The sequence below is a fragment of the Vigna radiata genome, chromosome 8, assembly GCF_000741045.1.
Source record: "Vigna radiata var. radiata cultivar VC1973A chromosome 8, Vradiata_ver6, whole genome shotgun sequence".
NCBI lineage: Eukaryota > Viridiplantae > Streptophyta > Magnoliopsida > Fabales > Fabaceae > Vigna > Vigna radiata.
Window position 1 is genome coordinate 36,661,389 of NC_028358.1, and position 17,563 is coordinate 36,678,951.

A 17,563-nucleotide genomic window follows, 5' to 3' on the forward strand; every position below is an offset into this window, starting at 1 on the left:
TGACGTTATGAGAAAATACAATGCAATGCCGGAAGAGATAAAAAGAAGAGGTGCGCAAGGGAGTAAAAGAAGAGGAGAAGCAGAGAAAAAGGAGAAAAGATGAAGACACGATCAGAAACTGAGTGGTTAGAAGGGTCTGCGGTTTATTTAAAATGAAATTGGGTGTCGGTTGCGCCAGAAAGCGACGTCCATAGACGTCGGTGTTTCAAGGAATCCGACGTCTAGGAAGCTAAAAAGATTGACGTTTTGGTTTCCTGTCAGGGTAGTTGACGTCGGTGCCCCTCACATCCGACGTCTATAACCCTCAAATTTGGTGAAAATACAGGAACCTTGACGTCGGTGCCCCTCAGAACCGACCTATACATTGAAGAATTTTGTCTTCGCGCCTTCGAGACAGGCCTTAGACGTCGGCGTTTGACTACGTGACGTCTAATTGTCTGGGGAATCAGGTGAACGTCATTAATTGTAGCCTAGTCGACGTCGCTTTTTCACGTGATCCGACGTCTATTCGACGTCTAAAGCTGAATCGGTTGATGTTTGATTTCCTGTCAGTGATGTGGACGTCGATGCCCTTTCTAGTCGACGTCTAAGCTCCTGGGAATTTGATGGGCAACATTAATTGCAGCCTAGTAAACGTCGGTCTCCTGAAAATCTGACGTCAATAGATTGTCTTATCACATACCCCAGGCAATTGGACGTCAAGTTGCGGCAGGTGCGACGTCTATGATGTCATAGACGTCGTCTGACATCAAAACTGACGTCTAGTTTTCCAATTTATTCACGATAATGCCACCGTACAGTAGTAAACATCGAATTTTCACGAAACCGAAGTCTAAGGGGTGACGCTAAATAGCATTTTTGCACTAGTGTTCTTTCACTGGTTACACTAAGGAGATCTAGTCCTTTTATTCTTTTTGGACAAAACTTTCATAACCACAACTATCCAAAATATCCTTCCTTACGTAATTTTCTTTTATTATCATGACATCAGATATTATTTTGTCGTTATAATATAATATCATGATATTATATCAAATTAACGTTGTCTTAATTTCTTTATTTTTTATTTAACTAATTATTTTTAAAAAGACAACATAGTCTGTTAAATTAAAACTTGTAAGTAAAAGATTATTGACACGCGACAATATAAATTTTGATATGTGATATTTTTAAAATATGTATTAATGAAATTTGATGAGAAAAATATTTTATAAAAGTAAATACTCAATTAAATAAAAAAGGATATAAGGACAAAAAAATAAAAAAGTTAAATATAATAGTAAAGTTACTGATTAAACCTAATATTTAACTTATTATCTGGCTGTGATAAATTAAAAAAAAAAATACACATGTAAGAAAACGAGGATGAACTGATACCTCGAACGGCACACATGAAAAAACTAACATCGAATATAAAGAAGAATTTTAATATGTTAATAATTTTTTTTGACCACAGGATGGGTTAATATTTTATTGGTTTATTTAAATTTATTTTTAGAATAATATTTAAAATAGATCGATCTCAAACCACGTTATAAAAAAATTGTAAAAAAAAAATATTAAAAAAACTTTTTCCTATGAATAATTACACAGAATACATTGTACCCGAGGGAGGTCCCAGACCAACCATTCATGACTTTCTGAGAATACGTTGAATCTTATGTTTGTCTCTTTCTCCTCTGGGTTCTGGCTTTCTTCGATTCTTTTACTTTTCTACACTTAATAATAGAATAGAATGTGAATTTTATAGTATCTTAAATATTTTAATTAATAATATTACATTATTTTAATATACTGAGTATGTTTTAAGATTGTTCAAATAACATTTTCACTTCATTAAATAGCCGAAATTCAAAGAAAATAATAATTTAATAATTATTTTTATATATAAGTAATTAATGAATATTCTAAGACAATATTAATATTTAAACTAATAAATAATATTTTTACAATAATGAAATAAATATTTATCAAATGATTGTGAATATAAGATGGGAGTATCGGTAGCTTTTTTCTTTAAATTTTGGAACTTCATCACTGATTATGCTGTAATTATTAAATCCTATCATTTTTCCAACTTCTAATGACAAATTCGTCTCAATTATTTTAGAAACAGTGATGAGTATCCATGTATCTCCCTGTCATGTTATTTCTATTTCCTTATTGTCATCATATTTGTTTTTATTTTAAATTCATAAAATATTTTAAATTTATTACTTAATATTAAAGTTTATAATAATTTTTATTTAATTTTTAGGTTTTTAATTTCTTTATCAATTAAGTATTTGATAATATCATATTTTTTATTATAATTATTATTGTTTTATGACAAAATAATTAACATTTATAGTAACAAAGATGCTAATACAATTATATCTATTATTCGATAGATAAAGATGAAACAAAAGCATTATATTTATTAATTTTGGAAATGTAAGAAAAGTGAACATTGTTATATTTAATTATAAAATATTTAAACTATAAATATATTTTTAATATTTCACCAACAACGATTATATAATCAAATGACAAAAAAGTTAAACATAGAAAATAATATAAATACTTGGAAACGTATGTACTCTCATGTAAGAAAACGTGGATTATCCTTTTTATATATACAATTCAATAAACATTATTTTTTCAAATAATAAAATATATTTATGAAGTGATTATATAAATAATATCCATTGTCAATATACCTTTATGGACAGAGTAAGGATAGTTTGTGATCATGCTGGCTGGTAGCGAACACGAGGGTATGATGGACAAACATTTTTGGAATTCATTACTGATGATGCTGTATTTACTAAAGCCTACCACGTTCCCCAACTTGCAACTAAATTGTATAAAATTCATATTCATTGATTAATTGAATTTTTAACATACTTATTTTCAGAGAAGAATGTATTGAAGATAAAAATTGTTTTTTGCTAGACTGGTCTTTATTTCACTTATTATATAGTAATTATTTTTAAAATAATTGAAAAGCAATACATAATTATTTCGTAAATCAATGAATGGTATATTCACTCAAATTAAATGTAATATATATATATATATATATATATATATATATATATATATATATATATATATATATATATATATATAAGTAAGTCAGAAAACTACTTTCATAGCCATCCAGTCAGAAAATAATATTTCTCCACGTACGTAAAAAAAATACTTAAATAGTATCAAGCACACAATTATTGATAAATACTATATCGATTTAAGTTTTTAAGTAAATGAGTTTTGTTACACATGAATTTTACTTATAATATGTTATAAATTAAGTTATATAGATTTTTTTTAAGGTAACACAAAAACATTTTTTTATTGATTTTTTATATGTAAAATTCATACGTTATTTTGACGAGTTAGAGTTAGTTTTTTTTTTTTTTAAAAAATAATTATTCACAAGTAAAATACGAAATTTGTAGGTAAGTGAAAAAATTTTACCTATTAATTTTACATACAGATTTAGAAATAATTAATTATTAAAAATTAAAACATAAAATACATTTACTCTCTTGTGTTCATCATTATACTCGTGCGCTTCCCTCTGCGAAAGTTTCATAAGAATATGTCTGTGTGTAATTATACACCGAATCAATGTCATTACTAAAGAATTAATTATGACAAAACAAAAAATTTTCATAGGTAATATGTAGGTAAAACTTCCTTGTCTACGAATTTTTTTTGAATAATCTATAAATTTTTGTTGTAGGTAATATTTTTTTCTTGTAATGATAATTATTCATATACAACCCCTAATTCCCTAATTGTAAAATATCTATAAATAGAAGTTCAAAACTTAAGAGGTTGATTAAAAATAGTGCAAAATCCTCATCTATATAGGATTTACCTTGTCATACCCCTCGATAAGGAATGTAGCCCTGTCATGATATAAGTATAATCCTTTAGAATTAAGGATGAGTACAACAAATGCATGATCTCATATTCTACTCAATATGCTAGGTCACATGAAAGTCATGGCAGATGTATGATGGTCTATGAGAGAGCCATGATGATTTTTGTAATTGTGTTATTCTTTAAATTTGGACTATTGATATTTTCATTATTTGGTTAATTAAAAAACTTTTGTATAATTTTAAATTAATCTAACTTATCCTCGCATATTTTCCTGTGGTGTTGTTATTATTTTGTTATGATCGTGTAATTCACGTGATCAAACGATAATGCAAGAGTTGAAGATAAGCAACACCAAGACTGTCACAAGATGTCTAGTAGTTACACTTGTAAACTTAGATATACACGGATAAGATTTTATCATTTTTATCAAATTATATTGATAAGGACTTCTTTCAACTCTCATTGAAATGGTTGTGTTCCTAGTCAACCTGTCTAACTATTTCCCTCATTTTTTTCAAGTTAAAATCATGAGTTCAATCTAACATCAAAACCTAGAAAGATCAATTTAGATCACACAACTAATCAAAATACTATTAGTACAAACAACTTAGATTACTTACTTCCAATCAATTCATGTAACAATTATTTATAGATATGAATCAATTCCTTTTTTTACAACAATTTATATCATTCTACTATATCACATTTTGATCACAGTTTATTAATTTTCTGAAAAATAAAATTTAAATTTAATTTCTCTTACCTTGATTAATGCTCTTGGAATTCTCAAAGTATTTATTCAACAATTCACTCTCACAAATAATTTTATTTACACATAAAATCATCAATCAACAATTTATCACTAAGATCACAAATATACATGGAATCATCATGAGTATAATAGAGTCACATGTAAAGAGGAAGACAAATTTAACTATGAAAAAAAGAGCAAAGAAGAAGTTATTCTATTCACGAATTTGATTAGATAGAGTTGCAAGATAATCTGTTGTTGTGAAAGAAAAAAAAGTCTCTAATCAAATAATATATGAATAATGGATCCAAAATCCGAATGAAAAATTATAGATTTAAAAAAAACATGGTAAGACTTTATAAAATGAACTTGATAAAAATATTTATAATTAATTTTTTTATTAATAAAATAATTGAATATCATTTTATTAAACTGTAAGATAGTAAAAAAAAAATGAGAGGATTAGAAGTAATTAACGTGATTGTATAAACTGGGATTTAAAGGTTAAATATTACAATGTTATCACCGCCGTACGTATTTGTGTAACATTTTAAAAAGTTATGGATTTAGTTAAGCTGTAATTGAATTGACAAGTTTACTATGAAGAAGTATTAACTTAATTGAAAGTTTATTTACACTGAAGTTGTTTATGCTATTAATTGAAATTCTACAGTGTATTTATTTTAATTATAACAGTGTTATTTTAGAAGTATAGGTTCAGAGAAAGGATATAGGTTCAGAGAAAAAGTTTAACTAACACATGCACATGCAAGTTTAGGATGGGCGTGCATGCAAGACTACCAAGAAGTTTCTAGGGTCAGAAACACTTACCAGTTCAGAATGAGATTATGATCGGTGTAATTTGAAGAGCTTGGTACTGATAGCAATTAATTTGAAAGGAAGTATGTGATCGGAGGAGAAATGGTGATCAGAAAAGGTTGGAAAGTTTAGAGAGAAGGAGGAGAAAATGAGATTTCTAAAGGTTGAAGACGAATAGTTTGCATGCAGAAGTGGTGCCCTCTTTTGAAAATTCAACTTTAAATATGACCACCAAACTGACTGCTCAGTCCACTTACAGCATGTCACTTGTCTTCCACTATCTAGAAGTTCTCATTCTCTTTGCTTCCGCACGGATTACGATGATGGGGAATTAATTACACTACACACCTTGTCTTCCATTAGCCGAGGAAAATCTAGAGGGCGTGACACGTGGCTTCCACTAAAGGGAAACATTAATTGGGGTGTGACCATTTAAATGAAAAATTATTAAAAGTTTGAATACGTATTTAAATGTTTATTTCACACCCCAAATAAAGAAGAAAAGTGTAATGAATCTATGCTTTGCTACTGGTATTTTAAAGTTGAGTAAGCCGTCACCTATGACCTCTTTAAAATAAACAGGGATGATACTTTGAAAACTCTTTATGATAATTTATTTTATTCAATTATTTAATTTAACATTTATTATAAGTTTCAGTTGTTAAATGGTGGTATTTATACAAGTTAAGTGAAAATAATCTATTATAATATAAAAAGTAAATAAAAATATTTACTTTAATATCTATTTTATTTTATTAATAAGTGTCTTAAATATGAGTCTTTTTGTAAAGACTTAAAAAAATGAGTAAGTCTTGAGATAGCCAAGTAACAGACAAAAAGCTTATTAAAAAGTAGTGTGTATTTAAGTACTCAATTTTAAAGTGCTCTCATATTTTCTGAAAAACCTTTGCTACGTTTCAAAGTTAACCACTCCCTTCTTCTTTGCTTTCCACTAGAATTCTCTCCACTGAACCAATTGTTCCAAAATCAGGAAGCAATTAAGAAATCTAGGCACTGCAAGCTTCAATTTAACCGGTTGATTTCCCCTTTCTTCCACCGGTAAATCGTTCTTCATCCTCCCGTGCTTTAAGAAGTTTCGATCATGCAATGAAATTGTTGCATGTAGCTTTCCTGAGCATTTCACTAATTCCCCATCAAATTTAGGTTCTAAAATCTGTTTTTCCTTTCCGAATTGATAACCTATAGGTGGTTCTAGCTTATTTTGAGTTACAAGCCAGCTATTGGGGTTTCCGTGGTACTGTGCAGTGAAATTTTGAGGTAAAGGAAGTTAGGAATTTATGTTTTGTCTTATGAAATTGAATTGCATGGACTGTGGTTGTTGTTTGAAAACTGTGAAATAATGGTTATGTGAAGTGCCTTAGTGAATTATACTGTTTTGAACGGAAAATTTAATGATATGCATGTAAGAAATTTTGTAATATTGATTTCTGAATTTGATCCTGTGAATTGTGTTCATGAATTGGTTTGTAAGTGATTGAAATGTTGAAATTAAGTGATGAGATAAGGTCAATTTTGGTATATGGAATCCTAGGTAGAAAGTTAAATGAATTTAGGGGTTGTTAGGGTATGTTAGAGGAACTAGAGGGGTCAAAATTAGAGTTTGGTGTTAGTAATGGTTTTGGTCTATTTAGAACACTTAGATAAGTCATATATGATTTGTAGGAAGTGATAAAGTGGTTCAAAACAACTCCTAATTGGTAAATTTAGAAATTGGCCTTTAAGTTGGGAAAATTGAAGGTTTAGAACCTAAATCGATGCATAGTTACTAGATTATGAGGTTTGTGAGTGTTTAGAAACCTTAGACAAGTTTGATTCAACCTATCCTTCGAATTAGGATCATTAGAAAACCATCAAAAGACCTGAAACGAAACTTAAGGGAGTGAGTTCTGCAAAATCTGCAGAAAATTCTACAGAATCCACGCTTGGGCGCCCCAAAAGGGCGCTGGGCGCCCTTTGATTCGACATTTGCCAGAAATATGGCGCCCGGGCGCCCCTAAAGGTCATTGGGCGCCCTTTTCAGCTGTTGCTTTTGTTTTTGATAGTTTGGGGGGTTCCGGATGTCTGTTTTGGACGTTCTTTAGGTCGTTCTGCGGGTTTTAGACCCTTCCGGAACTGTTGATGATGGTTTCAAAGTCATTTTCCTTGTCTAAGTATGAGTTCATTGGATTTTGGATTGTTTGTGGTCTTTTGAAGTGAAATTAATGTTATATATATGTTTGTATGCAAAGTAAAGTTGAAGAGTTACATGTACATGGTTTTATATGGATTCAATGAGATAATGTCATGGTATTTGGTGGTTCATGTCTTGAGTTAAGTTTCAAAGTAAAAGTATGGTTATTGGACGTAATTCCATGATCCTCAAGGGAGGTTACATGGTGGTGCCCTGAGTAGTTTGTTGTGATTGACCGTATGAATGGTCGGAGTGTCCTTATGGGGTTTATCCTGACATTCTAATGACCATCCATGCTCAATTAGAGAGTGATGAGTCATGTGGTGAGAATAACAGGAGGTCCTAGTCTTGGGTGTCTCCATTTATGGGCCAAGATGAGTTTTGTTGGACTTACACTTGTGTGTGGTCGGGTGAAACCCCTCGGCAATGGCTTTGCAAAGCAGTAGGGCCACAACAAGTGCACAAACCTTTGGAACTCGACATTTCATACTAGTCTGGATGGTCAAATCACGTGGTCTGTCATTGGTATCAATCAAATGCATTCAGTTACAGTTTGTGTTGTATTATTGTCATTACATGCTTGAAATACTTGATTGATAACATGTTTTTTTTATTATACCTAGCTTACCCTTGCATTTGTTTGTTGTATGTGCTTGCCTTTCCCCCTTGCGATGATCATCCAATCCTTTGGATGTGAGCAGTAGCTGATGATGTACCCTTGGAGTGAGCATTGGAGAACGAAGAAGACACAACTTCCAGTTCTTAGGACCTTTTCTAGCTTTTGTTTTGACATGTTTTATATTTTTGGAAACACTCTTTAGGTATCCTTGGATCCTTAGTTTATTATGTATTTTAGAGAACTCTTATACTTGTATTTAAGTTTAAATTTCAGCCATAATTTGGATGACTGTATGCCTAATACTGTCCTCTATTAACTCCTAACTGTTTTCTCGTACTATAATAGTTGAATTCTATTATATGTATGTCTATATAATATTTGAGATGTCACACTTTTAATCATTTAACATTTTTATTTTATTTACATTTATTTTGTTATTACATTCTTTTAATATTTTATATTTATTTTGTTCTCTATATAAAATTTATTTTATTTATCCATTTATTTTATTTTTAAATTATTATTTTAAATAAAAATATTTATTTTGTTGCATAAAATTTCTTTTACCTTGTTATTTATTTATTTTATTTTTAAACTATATTTACTTTACTGTCATACGTACATAAAATTATCAATTATCTATTATATATTATAGATGTCGGTTAATTGATCAAACCAGTATAACCATAAATATTATACAAATAATTTATATATTGATTAGATGAGTTTAACAATATACGTTAAACAAACTTTTTCATACACAGTTTAGACGAGCTTATTAATACACATTAAATGAGTATGTCCATTCACTAATTAGATGAATCTTGCAATATACATTATAAGAGTTTGTTCNTACACTAATTAATCGAGTTTAATAATATACATTAGATGAGTATATTCGTGCACTAATTAGATAAGTATTTTATGCATAAAACATAAACCAATCCATTCCATGCATTAAGATGAGTTTAAAAATACACATTAAACAGTCTTGCAACACATGTTAGATGTGTTTGCTTATATATTAATTAAATGAGTTTAGCAATATACATTTGACGAATCTGTTTATATACTTATTATAGGAGTTTATTAATACACAATAGACAACTTTATTTATTTTTTGATCAGATCCATCTTGCAATACATATCAGACAAGTCAATTCATATATATTAGATGAATATACTATACACATTAAACATTAAATAAGTGTGTTCACATGCTAAATAAGTTTATGACAGATGTTTAAAACTAATTATCCTTTTAAAAAAATTAGTTGATCTAAATCGTGTAGGTGATGTTTGAAAAATTATGTTTTTAGATCTATATAGAAGCTTTCCATCTGGAGATAAATAACTGAAGTATACCAAACTGATATGACACGTACTATCACAATGGTAATCTGACAGATTGTTTAGAAATTCATAAAACCTGGTCTGGACACGATTCAATCACTCTTACATACTCACCATTATATATTTTGCAACTAGTTTGAACTCATTCATTGTAGGGTTGTTTGATGAAATTTTTAAACTGGTTTATGCATGTGAACCAATATATTTTAAGATTTTCCTGCTTTCATTTTGTTTGTTTATAAGAGTTTTTTTATATATGTTATTGTTGCATTCAAAGTCAAATTCATTTGACGTTTTTTATAATGACATTATTTTTTATTTTATTTTTTAAGTGTTTGGAATTTAATAGTGTAGTCCATTTAGGAACAACAAATTTTTTTAAAATAAATTAAGAAATCAAACATTGTTGTTTAGCTTTTGCAAGTTTCCATACATAGAAGCATAATAGTTTTCAGAAGATGCTCAAATCATTAATTTTCCAGGTTTTCAGGCATAATTTTCTTCAGATTTGACATTGATTACTTCAAATGAAATTAATTTGTTATTTTTGGAGTGTCAAACTGCTCTTATGAAGAAAAAGGTGAAAAAATGATGGGATATTTTAATATAAAAGGTATAAATATCATTATTGAGGATGACTTTTTAATGAAGCTCCATAATACCTTACCAAATATATAACTTTTTAAAATCTTATCCAATACATGGGTGGAAAAAAAAAATACTTGGATAAGATTTTTTCGAAGTATAGTGCGAAACGAAGGGATCACATCGTTAAAGTAATCAATGTCAAATCTGAAGAAAATTATGCCTGAAAACCTGGAAAATTAATGATTTGAGCATCTTCTGAAAACTATTATGCTTCTATGTATGGAAACTTGCAAAAGCTAAACAACAATGTTTGATTTCTTAATTTATTTTAAAAAATTTTGTTGTTCCTAAATGGACTACACTATTAAATTCCAAACACTTAAAAAATAAAATAAAAAATAATGTCATTATAAAAAACGTCAAATGAATTTGACTTTGAATGCAACAATAACATATATAAAAAAACTCTTATAAACAAACAAAATGAAAGCAGGAAAATCTTAAAATATATTGGTTCACATGCATAAACTAGTTTAAAAATTTCATCAAACAACCCTACAATGAATGAGTTCAAACTAGTTGCAAAATATATAATGGTGAGTCTGTAAGAGTGATTGAATCGTGTCCAGACCAGGTTTTATGAATTTCTAAACAATCTGTCAACTTTTAGTTAGCACGGTCAGATTCAGACCACCATTGTGATAGTACGTGTCATATCAGTTTGGTATACTTCAGTTATTTATTTCCAGATGGAAAGCTTCTATATAGATCTAAAAACATAATTTTTCAAACATGACCTACACGATTTAGATCAACTAATTTTTTTAAAAGGATAATTAGTTTTAAACATCTGTCATAAACTCGTCTATTTAGCATATGAACACACTTATTTAATGTTTAATGTGTATAGTATATTCATCTAATATATATGAATTAACTTGTCTGATATGTATTGCAAGACGTATCTTATCAAAAAATAAATAAAATTGTCTATTGTGTATTAATAAACTCCTATAATAAGTATATAAACAGATTCATCAAATATATATTGTTAAACTCATTTAATTAATATATAAGCAAACACATCTAACATGTGTTGCAAGACTCGTTTAATATGTATTTTTAAACTCATCTTAATGCATGGAATGGATTGGTTTATGTTTTATGCATAAAATACTTATCTAATTAGTGCACGAATATACTCATCTAATGTATATTATTAAACTCGATTAATTAGTGTATGAACAAACTCTTATAATGTATATTGCAAGATTCATCTAATTAGTGAATGGACATACTCATTTAATGTGTATTAATAAGCTCGTCTAAACTGTGTATGAAAAAGTTTGTTTAACGTATATTGTTAAACTCATCTAATCAATATATAAATTATTTGTATAATATTTATGGTTATACTGGGTTGATCAATTAACCGACATCTATAATATATAATAGATAATTGATAATTTTATGTACGTATGACAGTAAAATAAATATAGTTTAAAAATAAAATAAAGAAATAACAAGGTAAAAGAAATTTTATGCAACAAAATAAATATTTTTATTTAAAATAATAATTTAAAAATAAAATAAATGGATAAATAAAATAAATATAAAATATTAAAAGAATGTAATAACAAAATAAATGTAAATAAAAATGTTAAATGATTAAAAGACTCGTATTTAATATACTTATAAATAAAATAAAATAGATATTAAAGTAAATATTTTTATTTATTTTTTATAGTATAATAGATTATTTTCACATAACTTGTATAAATACCACCATTTAACTACTGCAATTTATAATAAATGTTAAATTAAATAATTGAATAAAATAAATTATCATAAAGAGTTTTCAAAGTATCATCCCTATTTATTTTAAAGAGGTCATAGGTGATGGCTTACTCAACTTTAAAATACCAGTAGCGCATAGACTCAGTACACTTTTCTTCTTTATTTGGGGTGAAATAAACATTTAAATACGTATTAAAACTTTTGATAAATTTTCATTTAAATGAGTCAAAATTTATTTATTTGTACATAAATATTTTAAAGGTAAATATAAAAAAAAATGTATATTAAATGTTTATAAAAAATAGATGTTTTTTTTTTAAAAAAAAGAAAACCATTTAAATAAAAAAAAAATACCAGTCAATACACTCAAACCCAACTTAAATGTTTACTCGTACAACTTTTTATAATCCTTAGTTTTGAGTATAAAGGAATTCCAAATATTAATATGCTTCAATAATACCTAGATTCCTTATTTGATTCCGTGCGAACAAAACATATTTTGTCAGTTTGTGAACTATGTTATATTCAAACCAACCAATTTTCTATTATCCTTTGTCGTGTTATTTGTGAACATGCGTATTTTTCTGAGTCAACACTAATTTATCCGAGTTTTAAAACAATAACTAAAGAACAACACGACGCATGCTCATTGTCTAATACAATTTTGCAAAATAAATCAGAATACAAATCTTATAGATTAAATTTTGTGTATTTTGTTACGTTAGAAATATTACATTGACTAATAATAAAACTTATATTTACAGTACAAATCTCACATAATAATTTTTTTGAAGTTATAAATTATAATTTATTCTAATAAAATTTATTTTCTTAACATGCTACCGAAACATTATTAGTATCTCCTTATTTACTCACACAACTAAATGAACAAAGCATCTAAACTATCTTTTCTTTTTTATCTGTAGGTTTTTAGTTATATATCACTTTTTATCTATAAATTTTTCATCTTTAATTGTTAGTCTAATTTTAATATGTTTAAATGATATCGACGTCAACAAATAAATTAATATTACAATTTTAATTGTTAATTATGAATGTAATATGATTTATATGCTTATAGATAATTATTTAATGTGGATTTAGCTACAGAAAAATAAGAACTATCTTAAAAATATTATTCTTTAAAATAATCCAATAAATCTAACTCGAATCGCAATACTTGTGGTTTAATGTAAATTTTATAGCATAGTATTTAATTTCTATTAATAGAGAAAAAATTTCTTAGGTAAACACTAATAGGTCATACTTTTTTAAAATGGAAAAAATGGTCAAAAAGGATATGCTTTAAGCCTTTAATATCTTATTTGGTTAAGTGAATAAAGATAAACCAGTGTTTGATTTATAAATATATTTTATAAGAGGAATTTACTTTGAAATTAATTAGTGAAACTTATATTATTATTTTTTTTTATATCTTAAATAATTCTCGTTTTTAGTTATTTTTTGATATGTTCATCGTTCAATTTTGTCTCTATCAAACAAGATAATAACTAATAATCTAAATACAATAATAAAATTTAAGAAAAAAAATTATGTTTTTTTTTTTAACTTTCTCATACAATAATTTTATCTTCTAAAAAAATTATCACGTTTTTATTATTCATTTATGATATGTGATTTTTTTTTTTTGTATTAAATTAGTTTTAAACATATTTCTACCTGACTTGATATTGATTTATGTTTTTATTAAAAGAGAATCAGAGATTGAGAAAAAAATATAATAAAACTTTACAAGTTTATAATTAAGTTTTGAAGAGAATTAACTTCAAAATAATTTATAGGTTTAAAAAGTCAGTTTGTTTATAAAATTATAAATAATAGTCTTTATAAAAATATAAAAAATCAAATATGTGCAAAAATATAATAGTCTCTTTAAAAATATAATTAGGATATGTAGAAATATAGAGAATTGACTCGTTAAAAATATAAATTAGTGTATAATAGATTGATGTATTATGAATTGTTAGACTCGTCTAATAAGTAGATTGACAACCTCATTCAATATATGTTGTTAGATTTGTTTAATTAGTATATGAACACATTCGTTTAATGTGTATTGTTAGACGAATTTAATTAGTATATGAACAAACTTGTGTCATGTATATTGCAAGACTTGCCTAATCATAGATTGGATAGAGTCATCTGATGTATATTAATAGATTAATCTAATATGCATATAAGCATACTTGTTTAACGTATATTGTGAGACTAGTGTAATCGCTGTATGGATAAATTCGTCTAATGTGTGTTACAATACTCGTGTGATTAGTGTATGAACATACTCGTCTAATGTATATCATTACACTCATTTAATCAATGTATGGACAAACTCGTATAATGTGTATTGCTAGATTCATGTCATGTTTTTTGTTATACTCATCTAATTAATGTATGAATAGACTCGTATAATGTATAATATATTGCAAGATTAATTTAAGGAGTAAATTAACAAACTTGTCTAATTTATATATTAAAATACTTGTCTAATGTGTATTGGTATATTCATTTAATATATACATCGACAACGTCGTCTATTTTTTTTTCTCATCTAATCAATGTATTTCCAAACTTTTCTAATAATTTTTGTTATACTCATTTAATCAACTTATGAAATGACTTATCTAATATTTTTTGTTATACTCATATAATTTGTATGGACAATCTCGTGTAACTTCTTTTCTATGTTTTTCTAATTCGTACATGGAAAGACTCGTCTAATGTGTATTATTAGATTCGACTAATCAATACATCGATAAACTCACTTAATGTGTTGCTATACTTGTTTAATCGGTATATGGAGACACTCATATAATTTGTATTATTAGACTCATCAAATAAGTGTATATTCATACTTATATAACATGTATTGCAAAATTTGTCTAATTAGTGAGTCGACAAACTCATCTAATGTGTATTAATAAACTTGTCTAATTTGTGTATAGACAAACTTGTCTAATGCATATTGCTAAACTTATCTAATAAGTGTGTAGACATACTCATTTAGTGTTTGTTGTTGTAATTGTTTGATTAATGTATGAACATAATCACCCAATCAATGTATATGCAAACTTATTTAATTATATTGCAAAACTTGTTCAACCAGTGAATGAACAAGCTCGTCTATGTTTATTAATAGATTCGTATAATTTGCGTAGGAAAGAAATAAACTTGTGCAATGTATATTGTCACACTTATCTTATCGTTTAATGGATATTCTTAAACTCATATAATCAATGTGTAGAATAATTCATCTAATATATTTTTGTATAACTTATTTAATATTTTTATGGACAAATTCATCTAATTTATACAATTAAACTTGTCTACTAAGTGCATCAACATATTCGTTTAGTATATTTTTTATAGTATAATTTTTATACTCATATAATGAGTAAATGGTTAGAGTCTTTAATCAATGTATGGAATACCTCATTTAAATTTTTTTATAGTCATCTAGTTAATGTATAGATAGACTCATTTATTGTGAATTGCTAGACATTTTTGTTATGATCGTCTAATCAAAATATATATATATATATATATATATATACACACACACAAACTCGTATACGTATAAATGACGAAATAATTATAAATTATAAATGGATAAAATTAAGAATGAAATATATAATATATAATAAATGAGTCAATATTTTTAATATAAGTTATTCTTCAATAATAAGTTCATTAAAAGGTAACTCAAGAAACAACAATGAAATAAGTCATAGATGAACATGATGAGAGAGAAACCTTAAAAATCCAATATTCTCAATCAAGGCATCTGGAAAAGAAAAAAAAAAAAAACAACTTCAATACTCTGAATAGGAGACGGGACACCATGCAAGATCTGATGGCATGGTTGTTGCCTAGCCGAGACAATCAAAACTATTGGGTTTATTAATGGAGGAGGTTCATTGGAGAGACACGACATTAATGAGACCTAAGTTCAACCACATAAAAAGTTGACACAATTCTCTACCCAAAAACTCAAGACAATGGATTAATGAGTCTTCACCTTTATATATAGTGTTCTACTTTCTCATTTCTAACCAATGTGAGACTTAGACTCACTCTTGAAGTTCTAACAAAATCTGTGTGATCATCGGTCGAAACTAGAACTCTAGTAGTGGTAGCGGTAGACAATGACACTATCAGCAATGACGTAAACAACATCGTCGCCGACAACGATAGGTATAGTGGGAGAGGCAACATACACTTTTTTCTTAAATGAATCAGGTTTTAAATACATGTTGAATATAGTGAAAACTGTGTATGAAATTAATTTTTTTTCTACTGAATATGTATATAGAGTACTCTATTTATAATAAAAAAATATGAATTAAGCCGAAAGTATAAATAAAAAATAATAACAAACTAACTAAAGATAAAAAATAAAAATAAAATAAATATATCTATAAGATAAAAAAAAAGTTATTTGACTAAAATAAACAAATAAAAACAAGGAGGAAGATTTTATTTATTATTATTTGTAATTACATATCAATATAATAAAAAAAATAAAATACTCTTTACTGATTATATATTTTATTATTAATTTTTATTTAAAAAACTAAAAACATATACTACTTGAATGGTATAATTAATTATATATTTTTGAGCATTTATTTTTGGCTTTTTGGCTGTTAGTTTTTTCTTTTATATTTTGATAGTGTCGCTTCCTCCACATATTCCGTGAGTTCCATCCTCATCACTGATGCATAACATCAAAAAAGAACCTAAAATGAGAATAAGATTAAGGATTCTTTCAATAATTATTTTTTAATAATTTTTTGACAATATATATATATAATAAATTATGATGGGTTGATTTCAAATATTTTTTCAAATATAAATTTAAACAGATTAATTAATAAAATGATAATACATGTTCTGAAAAAATTATTAATTTTTTTTTAAAAAAAATTTCAAATCTTTTAGGTCCTAATATTAAAGGTCTCAAAAGGACATAAGTGTAGGGCATCATCATCATCTGACTTGACATAACACAAACAACACAACAGCGTCGTTAAACTCGGACCCCCAGATCACGTGGAACTTTCCATTTGTACTAAAATCAGAAAAGTCACAGAGCGGGAAACATTATTTCAATTCATTTTGGTTTGGATCACCAAACAAAGGTGAAAGATAGAATCATTTAAATTAAAGAAAATAAAAATACATTAATTATTTTAGTTTTTAAGTTTAAATGTAAAATTAAAATTTAGATTTCTGGTAAAGTTTGATATATTTTGGTATTTAAATTTAAAAAAAAAATATTTTTGTCTTACGTTAAATAATGTATTAAATTAACAAAATTAAGATGTATTAAATAATATAAATAATTTAATATGTTATATGCAATTAAATTAAAATATTTATATTTATTTATTTTTTAAGTTTGAAAATTAAATTATATCATAAACGAATCTTAATTTTATGTTAAAGTTTAAAAAGGAAAACACATCTAATAGTAAAAAATAAGTAGAAAAATTGTAAACAATAGTATGAAAATGATAGAATATACATGTCTTAGAAATATCGAAGTGTTATT